Source organism: Cavia porcellus, unplaced genomic scaffold (genome assembly GCF_034190915.1).
Source record: "Cavia porcellus strain 051 isolate PalLab524CR breed Dunkin Hartley unplaced genomic scaffold, mCavPor4.1 scaffold_30, whole genome shotgun sequence".
In the NCBI taxonomy this organism is placed as follows: domain Eukaryota; kingdom Metazoa; phylum Chordata; class Mammalia; order Rodentia; family Caviidae; genus Cavia; species Cavia porcellus.
The window spans coordinates 33,509,579-33,536,184 of record NW_026947513.1 but is presented as its reverse complement, the minus strand read 5'-3'; positions in this window follow the sequence as shown (position 1 = coordinate 33,536,184).

Sequence of the window (26,606 nt, the reverse complement as noted above, 5' to 3'; positions counted from 1 at the left end):
CCCAGAAAGAAAGGACCACTGCCCTAAATCCAGTGGTCACCCAGCTCTGCCCCCCGCCACTCCCCAGGGTGGTTTTAAACCACTTTGCAATAACTTTGCATTTGCTTTGCTGCAATAAATCTACTTGTGCTCCACATCATGACTTTTGTTTCCTCTTCCTTTCTAAGTCAGAGAGAGAGAGACAAGTCCAGGAAAGTTTGAGCCTAGGCTGTGATTCCAGATTCACTGAACAAAAACAGTTGAGTCCACCTCTATGCTACATGTCTTATCCTTCGAATAATCTTCTTCATGTGAGTTTGACTAAGTACCATGTATCATTATGTATTTCTGGCCAGGCACAGTCATGTCAAATAAGTGTACGCATACGTATTTCTTATTGATCACAGGGGCTTTTTCTACACATATACCCTCCTTGTTGGGCTATCTTACATAGTTTTCTTCAGAGCAGGAATATGTCTTTAAATGAATCTAGGATAATCACCCTAGGTGCTGTATATTTTTACAACACCAGCTTCAAAGAGTTCCGTTGAATCATGCTTTATTTCATAGCTTTCACTAATGGGACACAATAGGTAAATGGCTTAGACTTGGGATTAGGTGATGCGATACATTTCAAACATTAAATGCCCATAGTTGTGGGCACTTAAGTGCCTATAGTTGCTACCCAAAGTTACTACAGACCTCACAACTCCTTGTAGCTCCCTTCAAGACAACCCTAACTTCAGATACCATCCACAACCTCTGGGGTCACAAAGCCACCCACACTTGACTGACTGGTTACAAATTCAAGAATCCCCACAACTCTCACACCTTCCACAGTTTGCTAGAATGACCCAAAGAATGCAGGGAGGTATTATCCTTACTACATTAGCCAGGATTCCCTACTCAAGAGACAAAACCAATAGAATACATACATAGCTATAAATACAGATAAATGAGAGGGAGCTTATTTGGAAAATTGGCTCTCACAATTATAGAAGCTGAGTCAGCATAAGGAATGCCAGCAACATGGTTTAGTCTAGAAGCAAAAGCCTCAGAACCAGGAAAAAGTGTTTTATAATTCTCAGTCTAAGGTTGAAGGCCTGAAAAGATGAGGACCTCTCGTAGAAGTCCTAGAGCCCCGCAGATGCCCAGAAATTATCCTTTCCCAGTTCTCTATGCATTCCTCAATCCTGTGAAAACAGTACAAGTCAGTATAAGCTAAATGCAAAGGTGTACAGAGCAGGGACAAGGAAATTCCCAAAGGCAACGCTTCCATGTCCTCAGGCTGTGTCCCCTACATACAAGGTTTGATACCAACCAGAGAATCACTGGCCTTGTGATTGTACTTCACCTCCAACCTCTCTTGCTTCCTCAAGGTTGTGATGATTGGGCAGCTGTTAGCCACATGGCCCAAACACCCTTCAATCACAGCTTTGGTCTTTAAGGCATTAGGGACTCACCAATTTGTTACCTCTTTAACATAATCAAGTGTGATTCCAGGGGTCCAGGACCAGTAACAAAGCCTCTCTTATCAACTGGGAAACTCCAAGAGTTAAAGAAACCAGGATAAACCAGGTAAATGTGTTACTGTATAACAGTTGAGAAGCTTATCAACAACATATTTAAATTGCATTTCATTCAACTACTCTTGATAAAACAAGCTCAAGAAAGGGATTGTAATCATACTAAAAAGCAAAACTACTGACCATTACAGCATATAGCTCTCCACTTTTCATTAATAAGAATAATAACAGAACAGCAACAACAATTTACTGAACACAGTACATGTCAAATGCTTTGCCTCTTTGAAATACACACCAGCTCTATTCACAGGGGGAAATCATGAGCTTAAGGAGAAGTACTAAACTAAATGGGAGGGCCAACAAACTCAGGCCAAATAAGTTTACTGTATGTTTTTTATTTGGCATGAAAGCTAAGAATGAATGAAAAGAAGAATATTGTGAGACATATAAAAATGACATAAAATTCAAATTTCAAGTGCGTGAAGTGCTGTAATCTGAGTATCCGTGCCTTGCCCCCAGATTCATATGTTGAAATCTAATTACCAGAGTAATGATGTTAAGACATGAAGCCTACAAGAAGTGATCAGGTCATGCAAGTGGACCCCAATGAATATCATTGGTTTCCTCATAAAAGAGACCCCCCGAGAGCCAGCTACCTGCTTCTATCATGTGAAACACACCAAGCAGGCAAAATCTGTGAACTAGAAAATGGATTTTCACCAAACCCTGAATCTACTGAATAGTATATCTTGAGCTTTGTCGCCCCTGGAACCATAAGGAATAAATTCCTGCCATTTATAAGCCACCCAGTTTATATCATTTTGTTACAGCTGTCTATACAAGCTAACTATAAAGTTTCACTGGAACACAATTATGGCCTTTTGTTTATGTATATTGTATAGCTGCTTTCAGCACAGGGCCAGAACTGAATGGTTGCAACAGTGATCCACAAAGCCTGTAATGTTTATGGCCTGGCTCTTTACAGAAAGCCTGCTGAGCCCTAGCAGAAGGTCTCACGGCTGGTAAGTGACAGAAGTAGTAAATTTAGGTCTCTCTGTCTTAGATACATAATGGTGACATATTCTTCTATTTTATGTCTACCATATTCTCAGGATGACCAGAGTCATGTTCAATCATTTCCTGTTTATGCCCACATTACCAGCATGTATTGTTGAAGGAAAGGAGCTCATAGACATTAAGTCACTTACCTAAGGCTATGGAGCTGGCCCTGTGTAGCTCTATGCCCAATCCTATGCCAACTTTCAAACTCCAGTCTACTGCAGCACAGATCATTCCTAACCATGTTTCATCCCACCTAAAAACAAATCAATGAAAAGCCTGCACCTAAATGCTCCAGTTTTGATCTTTCTGATGTAGCATGAGCAGGACAATCTAAACTGAAGTTCTGAACTAGAGAAATAGCATAGGGTCAGTTTGGCCAAGTTATCACTGTCACTGCTATAGCTGTGTGTCCCACGGGTCTATGACGAGACACTCTTATCTCCTTATTCTGGTATCCAGGCTCTAGAAGTCTCCATCTGTCATACATTGGGCAAGAACTCAGAGTAGTAAAATTGATGTGATTTAACTACAAACACACTCAGCCACCTTATGTTTGAAAAGGAGCTAAATATATTCACTGGAAGAAGGATAGACTCTTTAATAAATGGTGCTGAGAAAACTGACTTTCCACATGGTGATAACTAAAACTAGGCCCATGCCTATTACCATGCCCTAAACTGAAGTCAAAATGAATCGAAGATCTAAATATTGAAACAGAAACACTAAATTTATTGGAAGAGAAAGTAGGTAGAAATCTTGAAAACATAGGTGTAGACAGAGACTTCATAAGCAAACACACACACACACACACACACACACACACACACAGGAAATATTTCAAAGAATCAACAACTAGGATCTCTTACTAAAAAGTTTTTGCACCTCAGAAGAAATCACCAACAGAGTGAAAAGCAAACCCTTAAGGAAAAAAATGTTAGCCAACTGTGCCTCAGACAAAAAACTTGATTCTAGAACATACAAAATCAAGCCTCCCAAATTCAAAGACCCAATTAAAAAATGGGCATCTGAGATGAATACATACTTCTTAGATGAAGAAATACAAATGACAAATAAATATATGAAAAAATGTTCAAAAGCATTGGTCATTTAAGAAATGCAAATTGAAACAACACTAAAATTCCATCTCACCCCAAAAGGAATGGCTATTATTAAAAAATCATCTAATAATAAATGCTGGCTGGGCTGTGGGGAAAAGAAATTCTTCTTCACTGTTGGTGGGAGTGTAGACTGGTGCAACCACTATAGAAATCAGTATGGAGATTCCTCAAAAAGTAGAATTACAATCCTGTTTGACCCAGCTATTCCCCTTCAAGGCATTTTTCCATAAAAATTAAAAACATTGTACCACAGTAATATATGTATACCTATGTTTTTAGTAGCACAATTTGTGATAGCTAAATCTTGGAAACAACTCAAATACCCATAAACTGTGGAATAGATAAAAGAGACATAGCATTTTTTAAAATTTCTTAAAGGGAATAAAACCAATCAAAATAAAACAATAAATCTGATCAAAACAAAACAGTGTAAATGATACAGAATTTCAAAACAAGACAATAAGAAATCAACAATGGCTACCATAATACCTCTTGTTGTCTTTAAAATAGTTGTCTATACCATCAGACATAGAAAAATCAAACAAAACACAACACAATAGAACCAATAAAAACAAAACAATGACTGCAATGTAGGACTTAAAACAAGATAATAGTAAATCCAAAATGGCTACCATACATATCTTGTTATCTTTTAAATAGCTGTCCATGTTGTCAGATATAATCAAACAAGACAAAACAGAATAAAACCAAACCAAACCAAACAATGAAAATGATACAAGACTTTAAAACAAGATAATAAGGAATTAACAATGGCTACCAATTTAAGAAGAAGATGCCCCATAGATGCTATATTTCTCTGGATCAGCAGGTCACTATCCAGGAGGATGGCTCTTCTTGCCTCCCAGATCATGTGCTGCAAGGGGCTGCTTCCCATTCTCTCTGTGTCCAGTGCAAGGCACCAACTCACAGGAAATGCCCTCAGAACAATGACCTAGGATGTGTATTCTTGCTTCTATCAGGATATTTCTTAGTGAGTGTTATGGTTTGTGTCTGTGTGTCCCTCGAAAGCCTCATGCAGTCATGAAGGTGGCTGAATCTAGCATTTGTGATCGGTTCATTGTTTACTGCTAGATTGGCAGTGTGAATGCTGCACTTGCCCAGGGGTGGGTAACTGTCATACAGTATTAGAAAGGGAAGGAGGGGTGCTTTTCCCCTTTTTCCCTCTTGCTCTTGTTGCTTCTGGTGTCTGCCACAGCTGCCATGTTGCCCCTTCGGCACACCACCCTGCCTTGGAGCCAGCTAAGTATGGACTGAGACCTCCACAAACTGTGAGCTAAATAAACCTTTCTTCCCTTCCTTCATTTTGGGTGTCAAGTATTTTGTCCCAGCAATGAGGGAAAGGTAATCAAGACAGTAGATTAGGGCCATTATCTTGGGAACCTGGGGTTTTTGTTCTGTGAGGTTCTTTTTCTTTTGCAAGATGCTCCTTTCTGTTTTCTGCTTTCTGTCTCCTCTGAATGGCTCACTCTATTCTGCATAAGTTTTATGTGCCATGCTGCAAAATTCGGTATAGATTTCTAAGGGAAAGAAAAACAGTTCAGAGTTGTCTGTTTCTAGAAAAGAAAAATATTCTTCGCTGTAGGTAAGTAGGAGGCATCCAGAATCATCCTGTCAAAGCAGCCTGAAGTTGGCCAGCTTTGCGCCAGTGTTTGTATCTGACCCCTATACTCTGAGGAATCAAGCCTCTAACATCACAAAAAACAAATTTTAGGGGCTGGGGATTTAGCTCAGCGGCATAAGCGCCTGCCTTGCAAGCAGGCAGTCGTGAGTTCAATCCCTGGTACAGATAAAAACGAAAAAGACAAAAAAGAAATTTAAGATTTTTTGTTTGAAACTATATTTTAAAGATTCAGAATATATATATACATAATATAAATAATTATACTACTAATCTCCATTAGTTCATCAAAAAGAACAATTTGTGCTTTCATTGTTTGATCATTTTTATGCCTATGTCTTGTAATCTGAACAACTACTTTGAAGATAACAATAACATGATATATTAACCAGTGTTAAGATCCAATGATTTTGTTTTGAAATTCTGTACCATCATTTTTATTCTTTCTTCATTTTAAAATAAAAGAGTCCAAAACAATATAATAGGTATTATTTATTAAGTAGTTACTTTTGCATTTGTTTCATTTTTTAAATTTTTAATTGAACATAATTGTATATATTTATGAGACACAGTAAAGTATTTCAATACATGTCTATAATGTGTAATGATCAGATTGGGATATTGGCATTTCGGTCATCTCAAACATGTATGTTTTCTTTGTGTGGAGAGTATCCAAAATCCTCTTTCTTAGCTATTTTGAAATATATGATTAATCTGGTTGTCAGCCATAGGTACACTACCATGCTATGGAGCACTAGAAGTCACTCTTATTAGTCACCTACCCCACTTTACTCAGCAACTATTATCCACCTCGCCTCCCACTTGTCCACAGCCTCTAGTGACCTCTACTCTACTTTCTACTTCTCTGATACCAACTTTCTCAAGCAGCTACTTTCTTCTAGAAATATTTTTTTAAATTTCACTGCATCTTCACCATAAATGCAAATTAGCCATGATCGTCATTTTATAGAGAAAAATAAGAAGCTCAGAAAGTTTAAGAAACTAGAAGCCTCCTTAGGTCAAGCCAGAGCTGAGAACCAAAGCTGAGGTGGACTATCCAAAATCCATCTCCTTTCCCAGGGCTGTATTATCCAGCATGGCAATGTAGCATGTTGTATTTTTCCATATTCCAAAATGCATATATCTGAAGAAATTTTCCATCTTGTACTGTCTCACTCAACACCATCTTGAAAGTGCTAAGGCCATCATTAGTGTTAAATTTATGATCAAATAATAAATATTATATTTTTAATCTTTCCCATTTGATAAAAAGGAATGATATTTGAGTTTAACTTGTATGTCTATGGTAGCTAATTAAATTTGGCTTTTTTTCACTCTTGGCCATTATTTTTATAGCTTAATAAATTACCTATTCATATCCTTTGTTCTTTTCTCTATTATAATTTGAGTTTTTATGATAGATTTTAAAGATTTCTATAAGTGAAGCCATTAACCATTTAACCATCACATTCATTACAAACACTTGATCACAATTTAACGTTTAACTTTTAATTTTGGCTATGGTGATCATTTATGTTCAAAAGTACAGAATACCTACACAATCGAATCAAAGTCTTTCGATTTAGCTTTCCATACAATATTCCTTTCACTTGCACCCAATTTTCTAAAAGAGTACCAGGCCCCATTGGGATTGTGCTCCGTGGACAGATTTATAAGTTAAAATATCAATGTATTAATTTATAATAAAGACTGTATCCCTCCAGTCACCCACAAAGGCAATTTGAGAAGTACAAACAACATTGCCTCATTGTGTTATTTCTTAGAGTCCATATTATATCTGGACCTAGCAGATAGCAATATTATTCCTTTCTAACAGAGAAAGAAGCTCAGAAATACCTCGGAGTTATAGAGGTTATCCATAGCATAGTCAGAAATGGACATTTCATTCTTTACTATATTTGGTTAAAAAGACAAACTGTAAAAATGTACATTTTGATAAGATATAGTTCTTCATTGCACCAAGCATGAAAAAGCAACACTTTACTTTGTAACAAAAGTAACCATTTTACTTTGCCAAACATATATATCATTTAGAATGTTTAAAAATGAGGAAAACAGATGTAAGATCGTCTAGGAAAATGGACAACTTTATGATTTGTTTTCTATCGTCTCCCTGTTCACCTTAACATAGTATGTAGCATATCCCATGACAGCTCATAAAGTGCACCACTACCACCAAATCACTAGCTTTTATGGAGACAGTAATGAACACAAGATACCTTAGTAGGAGCTATAAAAATGTAGACACTGCTAACATTAAAAAAAAAACAAGTGGAAATATTTTGTAAACCAAAATATTCAAGTGCCTTAGATACAGGGATTTCTGAACCAAAACCACCATATAAATATCTGCAGCTTTGCCCATGAGCTATTTCTCCAGAATTTATAGCTATTTGCCATGTTTAATACTCTAGCTCTGACTTGTTTAAAAATAGTTTGCAACTGCTTGCAAGGAAGCCCCCATGGATTTTAAAGTGGGTAGGTGTTGGCTCTACTTTAGAAATCTAAGTAGGCAAATGGAAAATATGCCCCCAAACACAAGTGTGTTCCACGCTCTGCTCTATGTTCCCACAACTCTGTGTCCTTGTAAAAACACATTTTGCTCTTGTAAAAGAGAAAGTGTCCTCTCCTCCTTCATTCACATTTCAAGGATTAAGACATTACAGGCTCCTCTGAGTATTCTACAGCTTCGAAAACCCCTTGGCATCTCAAATATTAATATGAATCACACCAATATGACTTAAATAGCCTTTTTAGAATCTAATCTATAATACTGTGCTTATTTACTGTTCCCAGATAGATAGCAGACCTAATTGAAAAGGAGTTTCTCCAAATATTAAGTATTCTGAACAGTCAAGCAAAGATAAGAAGCAAATATTAAGGGATTAAGGGCAAACAGAAAATGAAGACGAGGACAGGACAGAGAAAATTAAAATCGAAAGGAAGTTCAACTTTGAAAAATGGCATTCGTGAGGAACAAACGAAATTATCTAAATTCAACTCCATCGATCATAGAACCCAATTTCTGGGGTGTTTAAAAACATATCCTTCTCCTCCTTGGTTGTGACAGGTCTTGCCCAAGTATTTCTCTTCCTGAATGAGATTCACGAGCACTGATTTCTGTGCCATTTTCCTGCACAAATGCAGCAATGTGAGACAGCCCTGCAGATGAGGGCGCATCATTCTCCTAAAAAGGAACAGTGCCCATGGCACCGTGCTTCACAGCAAAAAGAGAAAAGAAAGCAGAATCCAAGCCTTAAATGGTACTTACATTTCAATTCCTTACTCCCTGTTCACCACTGAAGTAAACATCTTCTAAAAGCACTTATTTCCAAAAGGCTCTTTCCTTTGTTTTCAAAAGAAAACATATTTCCAAACTCATGTGAAGGCCTTACAAAGAACCCCAGGATGCCCTTGATCAGCAAGCCCATTCTGCCCCAGTGGCGGCTCTTGCACTTGAGGCAGCACAGTGCGCCTGAGAACAGCTGGCAGATGGCAGGTGCACTGTCAGATGGAGTAGGCAATGTCTCGGGCCCCAGAAGTGATGTTCAGGGCTGGTGAGCTGTGGTGCACTGCTCTAGAAAGAACTTGGTAAGCCACCAACACACCCTGATTCTTTTAGAATGAATTGTGCCCCCTACACACACACCAATTCATGCATAAAAGCCCTAACCCCCCAACATGACCATGCTTGGAGTCATAAAAGTCGGCTTGTTTTCAATAGGACTTATGCCTTTGAGTGAAGAGGAGAGATGACAGTGTGTTCTCTCCATTTTTCTCTGTGCAAAAGCAAAGAAAAGGTCATGCGAGAAAACAAAAGGTGGCAGCATCTGCAAGCCAGAAAGAAAGGCCTTACTAGGAACTGAATTGCCTGGCACACTGATATTGAACTTGTTACCTCTGGGACCATGAAACAATAACTATCTGCTGTGTAAGCCACTCGTCTGTGATGGTTAGTTTTCTAGCACTGTGACAAAATACTTGAGATAAATCAGTTTAAAGGAGGAAAGATTTCTTTTGGTTCATGCTTTCAGAGATTTCAGTCTGGTCACTTGACCCTGTTGTTTTGGGCCTGTGGCAACACAGTACATCATGGCAAGAGTACATGATGGAGAAAGTCTTCATCTCTTGGAAACTGAGATGCAAAAACAGAGGAGGAGACAGAGACCAGCATCCCAATATCCCCTTCACAGATGCATCACCAATTACCTAACTCCTTTCCCTGAGTCTCCACCTCTTAAAGATTCTACCACCTCCTGGTACTGCCACAGGCTGACAACCAAGCCTTTAACACATAGATCTTTGGAAGATGAGTCCAAACCATGGCCATGATATTTTATCATGGAGGCCCTAGAACAGTGTGGTTAACCTATGGCACACACATGCAGCCAGCACCCAGGGCCCTCTCTGTCGCATCAGCATTACATAACAATCTATTAGAAATGCAGGTTCCCCCTCCAGACCAACTGAATCAGAGACCCTGGCAACAAGGCCCAGAAATCTGCATTGTGAGTCATTCAGGTGCCTTTGATGCTTCCCGTGGAATGTCCTCCCCAAGTGTTGGTCTTTTGTACCCCTTAGGTCACTGCTCAATGTCATCTAATGAGAGTCCACCTTTACCCCAAACCCACAGTCTCTCCCTGCTGCTTGCTTCATTGTTTTTCATTGCTCTTGACACTCAGGCATGATTTAGAGTTGATTACTTTTATCACACTTGTTAAAATGTTGTGCAATCATGGAAACTTTGTTTTTGGTAATGTATGTCTTTAAAAATGCCATACCATAGGCATCTGAGAAGAATTATTGAATGAATGAATGTACTCAGCTCTAATCCAATGTTTGAAGTATGAACTAATTTTTTGTGTATCCTTTTTTAGCAGACAACAATGGAAATATAGCAACTACCCTTCCATCTGCCATTAATATTATGCATTCTAATGTCAATAATAATCATATCATTAATGATGATGATAAAATATAGCGAATGCCAATGATAACCTGAAATTCCCTATAACTGTAAGTTGTCTCTAATTTGGACACAGATTTTCAGGCATCATCACACAAGTTTTACAGATAAGGGAGTTAGAGCTCAGAAATACTAAGTGAATTTTTATATCATCCCATCAAGGGCATGTCACTGCTGGGATCAGTATCTAGCTACATGAGCCTCCCTGTTCTTGATTTTTTTTTTGTTGTGTTCTTTTGTCTGTTTTTTGTTTTTGTCTTTTTTGTCTTTGTTTTTGTCACTATAGCCTACCCAACTGCCTTGATTCCTTATTGTTTTCTACAAAAGAAAGGGTTATTGAAAACCAAACATACAATAACGACCTCATTATTATTGTATGACCTCATTATTGTATGACCAATTTTGAGCATTGCTCATAATTGACAGTGCTATAAAGGAAGAGTACTTACAGAATATAGATTTTGAGACAGTTTAGCCAAACTTCAATATTATTTTGAAGATGGAGGTCTTAATTTGCCTAAAATAGGTTTGTTGAAGGGGAGGAGTTGAGTGACATGGTCAGAAGAAATGTCTGAGAAGAAGAATCGCTGGCCCAAAGCCAGGTTCCACCTCCTGTGTATGACCTGGAACAAGATTCTTACCTCCTGTCCTTTCACATCTTCACCTGGAGTGACCCAGAATTGTTTTGTAAATTAGAACTGTCCAGATGCATAATCATATATAGATACACAGCTATCACATCGCATGATGACTATGGCTTTTATTCTGAAATGAAAGCATTTTAGCATCGTGAGGATTCAAGTCCTCTAACACATGGTCCAATATATCTTACCAATCACTCTTTGTTTCAAACAAAACAAATATTAATCTCCACAGGAAGGGACCTACTGGGGAGCACTGTTCAACCCTGAAATTCAACTTTTCAATTTTCTTCAAAACTCTGACTTAAAACAGTGTGACTCCAAATGACAACACAAGACATCTCTGTTACTTTCCAATTTTGGTGCAGCGCTGACTTTAATTGCTGCTTTCTGACACGGGGATGAGCAGATGGAAGAAGGAAAAGGGAAGCCTCTGAAATGAGAGGAAAACTCTGCAGCACCGGAGCATGAATGCCCTGAACTCTGGCACATTTGAAAACATGAGTGTATGTTCTCAACACTCATCAAATTCCTTGAGAAACCACAGGAACTGAGCTCAGAAGGAGAGAGGAAAATGACTTTGGCTACATTTCTTTATACTGTTTAGAGTTCAACACAAAGCACTTTCCAATGTAGTGAACATAAGCAGTTTCTGACTCAATCCACAGGACAAGAAGTTTTAAAAGACAATGGTATCAATCACCAAATGTGAGGAACTAAGTAAATTTGTCTGTGAATTACCCAGAGCCATTCATGATCTCCTCATCCTTAAGGATGAAGCTCACACACCCCGAAACATCCACCCCCTTCTGGATAGCACCTCTCACCACACACTGCCCCCTCCTCCTCTTTGTCTGTCTGTCCTGTCACTGTCAGTCTTCAGGCCCATGTATGCTGTGCCCTCTGTCGGGACATCATGTCCTGTTTGTTTGTTTGTTTGTTTGTTTGTTTGTGGTACTGGGAATTGAACCAAGTGTTTTCATACTGAACTACACACCCACCTTTTTTACTTATTTTGACCCAAGGTCTCACTAAACTGCGACCTTGCCCAGGCAATCCCCCTGCTTCAGCCTCTCAGAGTGCCAGGATTACAGTCCTGCACCACCACGCTGGCTACTCTTTTCATTTTGATAGAAAAGCACCCTTGAAGAAAACAAAAATGAGGATATAGTTGGCTCAAACTCTAGCACAAGCAAGTAAGTTTTTTGAGGCAAAGGGATGTTTTGACAATCAAACCATTTAGTGAATTATGTCACCTAAGATTTTTTTTAAATACAGAAAAGTAGAAAGTGATTGCCACAGTGCAAAGTACAGGGCATTTCAAAAACATGAACACTTAAAATTATGTTGTTCAATTGATCCAATTACAGAAACATGCAGTTTGCTAGTAGATTATGTCAAGGCCTCATGTTTTTTATCCTCTTTCCTATAGCCCTGAGAAATACAGGAGTGCAGTAGTCTGCCATTTTACCTGTGACCTGCTAGACAGTTTTTGAAATGACCTAAATTATAGGGTTCACACAGGTCTTGGGATATGAAGGGCACATCCTGTTTGTATATTATAGAAATAAAAGTCACAGTTCCTATATGAATCGGTTTTGATCAAATGTTAACGAACTCAGTAATAAATTTTTGAAAGGTGTAATTCTTTTAGAATCCCAACACGCATTCTTGATAACACACGCTCTGAAAAAAGTCATGAAAAAATAGTATTTATGTGACAGCAAGGTTTTAGATTTTATTAAAATCCCCTAATTTTCCTTTTTTAGAGTAAAATTGCTTGTACTACTAGCCATGACCTAAGTCCTGCCTTACCTTGGCTATATACTTTGGAGTGAGCCACTAAGGTTTTCTTAGCTTCATTTAGAAAATTAAGATCATAATTCTGGTTACACAAAATTGATATGAGGATTCAATGTTACGTTTTTTGGAAGTGCTCTGTAATCTTAAAGCATGATATGCAAATACATGGTCATTGTGATAGCAGTGTTAACATGCAGGAGAATACTTGCCTCTCATCCCCTCTCCCTAGAGAGAAGCCTGCCCATGTCCCTATCTAAAGCAGCACATCCCCATACAACAAAACAAGTCATCCGTACCTGTATCAGCTTTCTCATAGCACTTCTCACTGTCTGAAATGATTTTTGTTAGTTTGTGTTAGTTTTGTTAGTTTTTGTTTTGCCTGTGACATAGGGGCTTCATAAGGATAGGAAGCACCTAAAAAATCAGCCAGCAGTAAACAGGCCCTCATAAGATATCGATGGGAAGAAGGGAAGGGGAAAGCGAGGCAGGGCTGGCCCACACTGATGCTTTTTCCGTTCCCCATGACCAACACAGGTGGCCAACGGACAGCAGAAGTACAATGGATAAACTTGAAGGAACTGTCCCGGTAGCTCTGATGAGTGATATATTTATCCTCAGAGCTCAGAATTCAGTATTAAATCTAAAAGAAAACTATGCAGTCTGTTTAATGGGAAAAGTTCAGTGCTCTCTCCTATAGGGCAAGCTATTCTCTTAACAAAACAGAATGCATTGTAAACACCACTTTTAAGTTGCTGCCTTGTACAACCATCTGATCCCGATACGCTTTTCTACTGGCCTAAGTGTTTGCATTTGCTCATTCCTCTCTAGCGGATTCTAAAATCCAAATCACTGCAGTAATTCATTTTTTATTGTTCTCTTGCTCGACTTCAACACATGTACAGTACTAGTGTTCACTCTTCGGGGGGATAATGGCATTTTTGGAGATTTTACTGTAGTCATTACTCTTGCTTCTTTATTAAGAGACTTGACTTTAATCTTCTGCTTTAGCTATGTGGTTTATCTTATGAATATTAATATACAACCCAAAGGGATATATCCAGTGAATATGAATTAGAGGTAGCTTTTTATACTGAAGACATAGAAAGCCATTTTCTGGTATGCACATCTTTTCTGGGGTGTACGAGCTCTAATTTAATCAGCATGTAGTCATCATGTACACCACCAGCACTCCAGGCCACGAAGTAATTGAAATGATTCAAGCTTGTTTAATAAAGTAATTTCAATTATAGCAAGAGTTGAGTCAGAAAATGTCAGCTGTACAAAGTTTATGCTGCCTGGAATTGGCAATAGGGCACCAAATGCTCATAGAAGAAATGTGATTGTGGGAATATGAGTTGTACATTTCTAGGCTTTGAAATACCTTTGCTCACATCAGATGAGCTTCTCTTGTGTGATTTGTTAGTCAAGCAAACCAAATTTAATTATAGCCTGAAAAGTGGTGCATGGAAATTTACATAAGGCCAAGAATTTTGAGCAGGAGGGTTTAGAAAGCTCATCCTCTCTGTTTTAAACATAACCAGCAGCCAACCCTTCACCACAGTCTGCCACTGCTCCCTGCAAGCCAAGTCATCACTGCTGTTAGGAGCCCTTGATGACAAAATACAGTGTATATCCTTTCCTTCACACTGGAAAGGAAATGCTGCCAGTTTTTGTTATAAAATAGGACGGCACTAAACACAAAGTAAAAGCAATGTTTTGATTATCAGATAACATGAAACGTTCTCAGCAGTTTTCAATATAGTTCCATCGGTGTTTCCTAAATCATAAACTCTAACTTGTTTTCCATTCACTTTATTTTTTCTCCTTCCTATAACTTTTTAAATCAGTCAGGACTTTTTCTGCCATGTTTTAACAAATGCAAGGCCTAAATAGTTTGATTACCTACAAAATCTTTAACCCTCTAATTATCACCTTTTTATTCTTCTTTTCCCTTTCTTTGTTTGAGAGATGTTTCCTACATAGGTTGTTTAACTGCTATCATCCCCATATCTATAGCTATTTCTTACTCTTCACTGTTAAATAGATCAACAGTGCATACTGTTTTTACCGGTTTGCAATTTATTATCACATGGCCCAGGAGGCCCTATTAACTCCTTTTTTTTTAAGTTCATCTGTTCTCCTTCCCATGATTCATCTCTCACTTTAATCACATTTAGTTTAGGAGAATTCAGTCAGCACAGACAACAGTCTATTTTAGATGTGAGGTCATGCAGTCTCCAAAGACTACAAGACTTGCTGAATTCAACACCACCATTATAGAAATGTCCTTTTGGTCCAGCTCTAAGAATCAACATTCATAGATAACAGAAAAACTGTGAGTGTGCTAAATGAAGACACTGTCTCCTGTAACACACACCTCTACACACTTTATCTCTACTAATCAGCTCTAGTGGGGCCATAGCCCTGCCAAACTTCAGTGTTACAGTGAGGTCATGCATCAAGTTAAGTAGTGTCCAGTGGCTCTTTGAACATAGATGTGGTCTTATAGTGTGGTCATGTAACATCTTACCACTGAGTGAGAGAATTAAAACTAGTCCAATTATATTTTTGACAACGGCAAAATTCTCCTTGAAGCTGAATAGCTCTTATAAGTACTGACACCAAACTTTACCTAATGAGCACTTTAGAAAAAAAAAGTGATAAGTTTAAGGTTCAAGATTCACAAATGAAATTCCTATGAATTTGATTTTTTCCTATGGTAACTTTACAGACACATATTGGAAAACTAATAGAGTTATGTAAGCTAATATATAAATATTTACTTTCCGCACAACTTTTAATTTAACTTTTAATTTAACTATTCTTTAATTAACTTTTAATTTAACTATTCTTTATTCTATCCCCTCATTGATCTGCTAGAAACCCTCAGTTGAAACCTATAAAGAAAAAAGTCCCTGCTTTATGTAATTTCATTCCTTTATAACCCTCAGAGGAGTGTGTAAACACAAGATCATTATGAGTTCCACTTTATAGAAGAGGAAATTCAGGCTCAGAGAGGGTGAATGGGAGAGCCAAGGTCAAGAAGCTATTGAGTTTGAAAGACACCAGACCTCCTAAATTTTAATTTGCTTTATTACCCAGAAGGCTATAGTGCTGTTTTAGTAAGGAAATTGTGCATTTACAAGTATCAACACCACACTTTCCCTAAACTTAGCAGCTTAGAAAAAAGAAAAGCGAGAAATTAAAGGTTCAGATTCTCTTTTAGAATGAAATGCTTATGACATGGTGTTCTTTGCTGAAATGCTCTAATTTTTATATCATTTCAGAAGAAATCCTTCCATATGCAGAGAGTGCCTGATGTGCTAAGATAATGATACCAGCTCCTCACAAAATAGAAATATCTACTTCTGTTCTTTTATGGTTGTGAAAAGGAGAGTTTTTTTAATGTGACATGAAAAGCTTTTTTAAAGGGTAATAAATGATTTTAGAAAAGAAATGCAGACAGAATGCTAAAATTGTGAACAGGTAAACTACATACAAAAAGTCTTTTCATTGCAAATCTTTCCAAGAAAGAAAATGCAATAAAATTAAATTTTAAAAATTGTTTCATTTATGATTGACTTGTGACCAAAGTTCTCTGATGTGTGTAAAGTGAGTGTCTTCCAATTCTTATGGGGCAATTGGAGAAACAAAAAGAAGATGGCTGTGTGGTGTTCACAGAGGTCCCCTGAGAGTTTGTCAGCCTCTCCAATCTTCGGTTTGGCTTCTCAGAGCTAATGAGAATTCACTGAGGCCACAGGAGGTCTTGGTCCAGCTTTGTCAACTTTGTCAATGTGGTTTCAAAATGGCATATCAATATCGGCCACTTCTCTGCTACTTTATAATTAGCATGCATGGATGAAGTCACAGACCCAGAGGACTGATCACCTTTAACAGTGATAGGAAACATATCATTATAAAAGTGATGGGAAATAAAGCTAACTCTTGTAATTTACTGAAATTCATGTGTGCTGTGATTTGTAGATACCCTGGATCATCAGCACACTTGTCTTAATAATAACCAAACTTTACCAGCCTGTAGCTTTTGCCTACTTCATTAGAAAACTCAACTTCTACTTTGGAGAGAATAATGTCAAGGACACAGAGATCAGTTTATTTTCTACTCGTCATTTTCCGTACATACTCTGCACACAACCATAAAAGCTTTATCCACATTCACATCCACTCATAACTTCACCTCTCCCTTTTGCTGGACACATTACCCTTCCTTTGATCAGAGGAGCCCATGACCACAAAAGACTATCCCTCAAAAAAAGGGCTAAATAGGGTGTCACTTTGATATAGTTCTATACTGATCTCACATTAGTTAGATTCTATTTTAGCCTATATTCCATGGTAACTATGAAAGTCCCCTGAATTTTCCCACTACAATTTCTGTAAGTAAATTTGAAATTATTATTGTGGCATTATTACACAGAATCAGTAGTGTGTGTTTATGGATGATACTAACCACACTTCTAGGGCAAAAACTGGCCTAGCTTACGTATTTTAGATGTTTATTCCTTAAAATTGAGAGAGGGCAGCTCTTTGGGGATACTGATTATGAAACTATATATTTGTATAAAGGTAAAATAAGATTTAAATGACTGCCAAGAAACTATTTTATTTTATTTTTTACCTTTTTGAGACAGGGTCTTGCTGTGCAGTACAGGCTGGCTTGAGCTCACTTTGTAGCTTAGGCTGGTCTCGAACTTGCAAGGATCCTCCTGCCTCAGCCCCCTGAGTGCTGGGATTACAGGCATGAGCCACCCCGCCCGGCTCAAGAGAACTATTGTAGAGAAAACAGTAACCCACCGGCAGGGCAATCAATGAGAAAGGGAAATGAAGAAGTATAGCACTTTTTCTTAGAAGGAAAAAATGTAATACTATATTGTGGACTTTGAGCAACCCATAAAGGCCCATAAGTTTTAAAAAAAGACTTGCTCTTAAGAACGGCACTGCTGAGAGGTGGCAGAATTGGAAACTATCAAGAAACCTTTGTGCACATGAGTTTATAGTAATCATGATTCCTCATTACTTTGCTCTGTAAGCCTTATGTCTTGCATTCATTAGTTGGAATGGTTATCCTAGTTTGTTTGATTTTATTATCTGTGAGAGTATAAACAGCTATTTTTTTTTAATTTTTATTTAAGGAGAAAAGAAAAGAAAGAAAAAAAACAGTGAAGGGGTACAAGTTATACAGATTTACAGAATAAAAAATGCACAGTAGGAAATCACTAGTTAATGGATTACATATTGCCATCTTAGAAATAATTGTTCAAGTCACAAAATTAAAGCTTGTAGAGTGGACATTCCACCAATGATACTGCAAACAGTTCTGTTCAATGATCCAATAAAACTCTGTGATATCATTTTCTATCTTATACTTTTAAATATACATGCAGTTATATAGTTTAGAGCACTTTCTTTTCCTCTCTTTTGTACAGTGACTATTACACATTTTGGGTTTCATTGCTCCCACGGTTCTTGTTGCTTTTTTGGAAGAGAGTAAAACCAAATGTGACATAATAGAACAGAATCGGTCAAGTCAAAAGGGTGGACTTAATAGATAATATAAAAACATAATACAAGGTGATCAACAATGGTTACCCTAATGCCTCCCGCTATTTCTAATAGAATTGCCTATATCATTAGTTGTAATACAATTGAACAAAACAGTAAAGAATAAAACCGACAAAACCAAAACATTGGAGACATTGTAGGTCTTCAAAAGTAGATAAAAGTTAACGAGAATGGGCGTTGTAATGAATCTCATTATCTTCTCAGCTGATGCCTAAACTTTCGAACCTGATACTATCCAGCAAAACAGAATATAGGAACCTCAGTCAAAAACAAGATGGTGAGAGCAATACAGGGCTTCAAATCGAGATAATAGAAAGTCGAAGTGGGTTACTATATTATATCCTGCTATATTTTTCCCTGTAATTAAATGGGTAAAAATAAAAAAGTAAATAATGGAGTGGAGATTGAGAAAAAAGGAAGGCATAACAGCGAAACAGGGCAGATCAAAACACTGTTCTGCTTAAATAAACAGCTATTTTAAAGAAGACATTAGAATAGTCTGATTAGAGCTGATTTAGTATCTTCTTACTCTGAAGTCCTACTATGCTTGTTTTTCTGTTGCCTTTGGTTCTATCCTGTTATATTTTATTGGATATTATTATGTGTGATAATATAAACAAATTGCCTATGGAAAATGAGATAATATAGTAGCCATTTTTCATTCTCTGCTATTTGGTTCTGAAAGCCCTGTAATGTTTCATTCTCTTGAATGGTTTTATACTGTTTTGTTATGCTGGAACTATCATATATGAAGCTATGCTCAACTATTTCAAAGAAAGAGACACTATGGTAGTTACTGTATGGTAGTTACTGTTAACTATGGGTTGTCTCGTGGTAAAATGCTGTGCTGCTTACATTGTTCTGATCTGATCTGCTTTGTTATGTCCTCTTTTCTCTTATCTCTTTAAAATAAAAAAAAAAACTTAAAAAGAAACCTTTATATCATTGGAGTATGCCCTTGAAGGGGATAATGAGATCCCAGCCCTTTCCTCTTTCTCTTTTGTTTCTTAGTGACAGGTGAACAGATTTTCTCCACCACACACATCTCACATTGCCATCTGACACTCCTGTGGGAGGTAGAAAAGCAATAGTTTCACATGTTTGTAGATGGGAACCACTAAAACCGTGAGCCAAAATAAATCTTTTCTCGTTTTTAACAATTATCTCAGATAATTATGATACTATAGTAATAGGAAATTAACAGCTTTAGACTAGATGTTTGAAAATGTATTTTGAAGGATTTTTTGGGAATGGTTAATTCTTTGTCTCCCAGAGTCACTCTCCAAGTTCTCCCTGATAAAGATACTAGGCCTACCTTAACCAATATTGTCTTGAAGATGTTTGTTTCTTTTTGTCTCTATTTTGTTTTGTTTTGTCTTGTCTTGTCTTTTTTTTTTAGCTTATTGATGACATAAATACCAAAGGCTATCCAACTTCCCACAAAGAACACAGCGTCCTATCTTACAAGGAATGGAACTAACCACAAATGAGAGGTCTGACCTCAAGGGCTCTAGGCATAAGTCATCCTCTATTGTTCTTTTTCTGTCCTAGGGAAGACTTCAAGGCCAGGTGCTCCTTATAATGGGACTTACCCATTTATTACATTTGTAATTACCAGGGTCACATATTATTGCTAAAGGAAATTTTCTAGCATTTGTCCCTTTAAGAAAAAGGGCCTTTATAGAAACCATTTCTTCTTATGCAATCCACTGCAAAACCCACTAATTTCCTCTTTCCATTCATCTTCTGGAAATCCTATATCCAAGACAAATGGGATTTAGTACAGCATGCTTTCAGTGATACCACAATGAGCAAGACTATTTCAAGAATTCTATTCATCAGTTCTCCATAAATATTATGATACCAGCACTTAGGCATTCTAAAGTGACTTTGCTAAGCAGATCCCAAGCTCTTTAACAATACAAATGTATTAAACCTACTAATTCCATTGCAAAACAAGCTAAGAAGCTAAAGCTAAGACATGATTTCTGTAATGTAACTGCATGGAAAGTCACACAGAAATAGTCCATCTCTTAAAAGAAAAAAAAGGGGAGGAGGATTAGAATAACAGCAAATTGATTTTACTAGCACTTTTTTGTTCATTTCCAAGTCCTGTTTACCAAGAAACAATGAGTAACCTTGAAGGATTTGCTAAATTATTCTGTTATTTAAAAGGTATCCATTAAGTAGCTATCGAGTGCTGGGCTCTGGATTAGGCACAGGGGATATAATGAGGAAAAAATCTTCTTGCTTTGGAATATGCAATATGATAGAGCAGAACTACCTGCTTAGAAAACAGTAAAATACCACATAACAAGTAAAATAATAGAAGTTGATCTGAAATGAAGAGAGAGCATATAAGGGTTAATTGATAACTTTGTGCCAGGGATTGGAACTATTTTCAAAAAAAGATTTCCCTGAGCGCAATATCCAACATGAAAGGTTTAGTGTGAACTAGAAAGCACTGAGACCTCTCTTTTCTAAAGGCAAGATATCCTTCATGAGAATAATGAATGCATTGCAACAAATTCTTGTGGTCTCCCTGAAGACAGACTGAAAAATTTATGTATGAGCTAGAAGATAATGGCCCTCTCTGCTTCCATCTTCTATTTGAAGTATAGTATTATGAGGGCCAGGCCAGTAAGTCACAGAAAAGTATTTCTTTTGATAAAGATGTGATTGCCTTTATGATCTCTATTTCTCCTGCTCTCACAGATGCTTACAAAACAGAGGTGGAGTTAGATTAGGAGAAAAAGCTAGTCCTGCTATGTGAGGCTGAGTATTTTTATACAAACTCAGAGACAATTAAAGCCAAGCCAAACACCCAGAAAAACTAGTCAGATTCCACTCTCACTCCATAGAGAACCTCCAACCCCACAAGTTACTATATTTACCATCGTATACCCAAAAGTGAACTATGCATGCACTTATTTCACATGACAACTTCATGAACTGCTTAAGAGCAGTGTCTCAAGCAACAGTAGGTTTAAATGTAGGGAAAAAAGAGTCCAAAATCCCCATGGCTTATAACAACACAGTATTTTTCTCTCATACAAAGCCTCATGTGGGTGATGGAGGCTCCAAGCTCTCCCTGTTCATAACTCAGATTTACATCTTGTTACATACAATCTGTTCAACATTTGGTACCTAGGGTGCCATATCAGGGTGATAGAGAATGGGAGTAGCACACCAGCCCACTGGCCAGACTAATCACATAACTCCTGGCCAATGACAGTGAAGGCTGGGAAATATGGGGTCCTGTGGGAATACTGGATGAGAACAAACCATTTGTTGTTTGTTTGTTTGTTTTTGCAGAATCTCCATAACCAAGACAGTGTGTGTCACAGAACACAGAATACACATTCAACAAAAGAACATGAGCAAGCAAATGGAAGAAAAAACCAGTGTGTTAAGTATACTATTTCAGCACTATCTGGTGCTACAAAGATATTTAAGAAATAATTTCTGCATTCAAGGATATGTGCAGCTAGTTTTAAAATGAACCGCAAGTACACACATGAGTAAGATTAACCATGCACAGAAAAATAGATTAAAGAACAAAGCTAGGAAATTCCAGAGAAGACAGTGAGGAGTTGGATATCCAGGAAAGAGCAGAAAAATATAAAAACTCATCAGATTTGAAAAATCAATGTAGAATATTAAATTTACCAGTCTCATAAAAGTGCCTTGCTGGGCATGGAGTGCACATCTACAACTCCAGTACTCTAGAGGCTGAGTTCAAGGCTACATAGTTAGTTCAAGGTCAACCAGCCTGAGATACATAGTGAGTTCAAGGTCAGCCTGAACTATATCATGAGACCCCATCTCAAAAGAAAAAGAAAAAAGTCTTGGAGGACCACCAAGATGATAGCGTTGTAAGCAGCAGAGAAAGAGCCTCTCTGAGAGTTGCCCAGATACTATATTATAGCAATTCAAGGAAGACAGGAAGGAGAGAAGTGGGTACCCTGGATCCAGGAAGCATATGAGGTACAAATTAAAGACCATGGAAAAAGTGATAAGGGAAACTTCAGTGAAGAACGAGGAAGTAGCCAGCAGCACTTTTTCCCTGAGACAAGACTAATTGCGTGAGAGAAGCAATTCAAACTGCAGACACACTGTGACAGCTGGCAACCCCAGAGGCCTCCACAGAAAGATGCAGCACTGAAGGGGAGCAGCAAATATGAAGGACTGCATGAGCTGGTGGTGAGTGCTGAGAACTCAGTCATCCAACACAAGAGAGCAATTGGCTGGAAGCCATCTAGGAGAGGGGTCAACTGAGCTCAGATCTCAGAGTTGCTGCAGCTCCATCTAGTAGCTCCCAGCTGGGCACAGACCCACTGAATATGCACTGATGGCTGCAGGCCAAATGACTCTGGTCTCAGTCAGAAGGTGCAGCTCACTCAGATTATCCACTATCCCACCAAAAAGCTACTGCTGGCTTGCTGGGATAATCAATACAGACAGCAGAAACAAACTTGGAAGTGGACTTCCTCTCTCTGTCGCTCTGTCTCTGTCTCTGTCTCTCCTATATCTCTTTGTCTCTCTATCTCTCTCTCTTTCTGTGTCTCTCATTTGTTTTTGTTGTTATGGTTGTGGTTTTGTTACTGTTTTTGTTTTTTTCTCCATTGTTTGATCTTGTTTTTATATGTGTGAACATGACATGTAGCCTCTTTGTGATTGCTGTTCTGCTCTGTTCTCTTTTTTTCTCTCCTTTCTCTCTTCTGCACCAGTTTCCAGTCTGACCTGGTTTCCCAAAGTTAGCATGATCCCCTTTTGTTCTCTAGCCTTATCTCTGATCTTTTCCTCTTCTCCTTCTCCACTTTCTCTCTAACCCCTTTTAAAATTTAGCCTCTGAGGGTAAAGTTAACATATTAAGGATTTATATACTGCACGTGATTCTCTGGTTTGTTTTGGATTTAGTTATATAACCACACTTCTAGTTCATATGGTTAAAGTTGGCAAATTAATGGTTGCAAAATGGTGGCAAATTTGGCATTTTCTAGGCTATTTGATGCTATTGTTATTGCTGATGGTACCATTTTAGCCAGAAGTTACATAATTGTTCTAAACAGTTATTCTTCTGATTATTCCAAGATTGATATTGACTAAGGGTCATAGAAAACATTGTGGCACAATGCCAATCAACCAGAGGCTGGGCCAAACAGGCAGCATCTTCTCACCCCCAACAAATTGAAGAGGTAGGATCTTGCAACAGGCTCAAAACCCAAAAACCAACTATACCTAGAAGACATTTCAGAGAAGTAGTCACTGTGAATACTAGCACTACAGCAACCCACGATAGGAAATTTACAGTCATCACTCCAGAAATTAAACTGGGGAGAGAGAGACAGAGAGAGACAGACAGACAGACAGACAGATAGACAGAAAGAGAGAGAGAGGAAGAAGAAGAAGAAGAAGAAGAAGAAGAAGAAGAAGAAGAAGAAGAAGAAGAAGAAGAAGAAGAAGAAGAAGAAGGAAGAGGAGGAGGAGGAGAAAAAAAGAAAAGAAAAAGACATTTAAACAAAATGAAACCCCAGACATCCACTTTACAAAATGCAAACCCAGCAGGCAATGAGGTGGCACAATCTGAAAGCCATCCATCTGGCCTCTCAGAAGTAGTAACAATGAAACAATTAAATAAGACTCTAGAAAAAATCAAATCAGAAGTAATTTTTCAGATAACTGCACAGGTGGTGTACACAATAAAAGCCATGCTTTGTGACTGTAGAGAAGATAAAAATAAAAAAATAGAGGAGCTTAAGGAAATTATGGAAGCCATGAATGATCAGTGTAGGACAGGAATAGAGTCAATATGGCAGATTCAGGGAGATATCCAGGAGAATAGAAATTCCATTGCGAGTATCCACAGCAGTATAAGCCAATGTGAGGACAGGATCTCAGATATAAAAGACAGGATTGTGGTTACCAATCACTAAAAGAAAGATGTCTTAAGCATAACAAGGGACCATGAGAAATCAATTCAACAGCTGCTAGATGAGGCAATGAAAAATAACTTAAGATTTTAAATGGAATCAATGAAAAAGCAGGAAATAGCACAAATGATATTTTTTAAAAAGTTTTCACTGACATCATGGCAGAAAACTTCCCTGGAAGTTCCCTGATAGACAGATAAGGGAGAGATATAGAACTCTACCTAACCACAATCAAAAAATCTGTAGCCAGGAATATCATAGTCAAAATTCCAAAAAATTCAGCACAAGAATAGAATCTTAAAAGTTGATAGGGATGTCTATCCTTGGTTTTTGACTGACAGCTTTGTTTTGCCATATTTGACTTTATTCTCTCCCCCCCCAAAAATAATAAGAACTAAGGAGTAATAAAATCCAAAATGTGTAAATTTTGTTGTAAAAAAGAGAAGGAAAAAAAGTGCTCTAAAAGGTACAACAGCAAGTGTGTTTAGGGGTGTTAGATAGCTGACCATATTAATGTTTTTGGTTGGATCATTGAACACAACTGTTTGCAGTCTCACTGTTTGAATGTCCACTTTGTATGCTTTGATACTGTGACTTGAGCAACTATCTCTAAGATGATAATATGTAATCTATTAACTGGTGATTTCTTACTGGTTTTTTTTTTTTTTTTGTAGTTCTGTATTACTTGTACCCTTACACCACTTTGTTTTGTTTTCTTTTTCCTCTTTTTCCTTTTAAATAAAATTTAAAAAAACAAATAAAAGAAGTAAACAGTAATAAAAAAAGTTGATAGGGAAAAGAAACAAATCACCTATAAAGAAAAACAGACCAGGATCACAGCTGACTCCTCAACATATGCCCTCAAGTCAAGGAGAGCTTGGAGTGAAGTATTTCAGTTCTAAAAGAAAATAACCTTCAACTCAAATTGGTGTATTCTGAAAAACTATCTTTATTTGTATTTTAAAACTCTATTACAGTAAAACACACATTGCCAATAATTCCCCTTAGAATACCCTCACTCATTTTGGCCACATTTAACAAATCTTTCCTGCCACTTTCTTAATTTTAAAAAAGCAAAACAAAAAATGGATAGAAATGATACAGAATTTCAAAAAAAACAGTAAGAAGGGCTGGGGAGTTAGCTCAGTGACATAAGCTCCTGCCTTGCAAGTGCACAGTCATGAGTTTGATCCCCAGAACCAAAAAAAAAAAAAAAAAGACCGTAAGAATATAGTTAATATATTGCATATTTTTATCTTAAAAGTAGTTGTTCAGGTTACAAGATCTAGGCATAAAAAATGATCAAACAATCAAACAATGACAGCATAAACTGTTCTTTTTGATGAGCTAAGAGAGCATTAGTAGTATAGTTATTTATATGCACACATATACAAATACACAGTTTTATGTGTATACCTACATATATATAATCTTTTCCTTTCCTTCATTTCTCCTTTACCTTATCTCGGTTGTTCTTTTCTTTTGAGCATTTTCTTTCTCTTTCATTATTACGATATCTATTGTGCATTTTAGATCATATTACTCTTTCATTTTTTATTATTATTATTTATTTTTTACACTAGGTAGACAATACAATATTTACAAATGTGAGTCTGATTTATTTCACTTACAAATACAGTCTCAAGTTACCTCCATTTACCTATAAAAGCCTCAAGATTATCCTTTTTACAGCTAACTACTATTCCAGTGTATAAAAATATCACATCTTTTCTATCCTTTCTGTGGTTGATGGGCATTTGGTTCCAAGATTTAGCTATTAAAACTTGTGCTGTTGTAAACATGGGTACAAATATATTTCAGTGACATGACATTTTCAATTTTTTCTGGGAAAATACCCAGAAGGAGAAGAGCTGGATTGAATGGGGTTTCCAATCTTAGTTTTTTGAGGAATCTCCACATTGATTTCCACAGTGGTTGAACCAGTCTACACTCCCACCAACAGTGAGGAAGTGTTCCTTTTTCCCCACAGCCCTGCCAACATTTGTTATTGGTTGATTTCTTGATGGCAGCCATTCTTTCTAGAGTGAGACAGAATTTCAATTTTGTTTCAATTTATATTTCTCAAATGGCCAGTGATGGTGAATATTTCTTCACGTATTTATTTGCCATTTGTATTTCTTCATCTGAGAAATGCATGTTCATTTCAGATGCCTATTTTTGCATTGGGTCTTTGAATTTGGGGGACCTGATTTTTTTAGTTCTTTATATGTTTTGGATTTAAGTCCTTTATCTGAGGAGTAGCAGGATAAAATTTTTTTCCTATTCTGTGGATTTTCTTTTCACTTTTTTGGTGTTTCTTCTGAAGTGCAAAAAC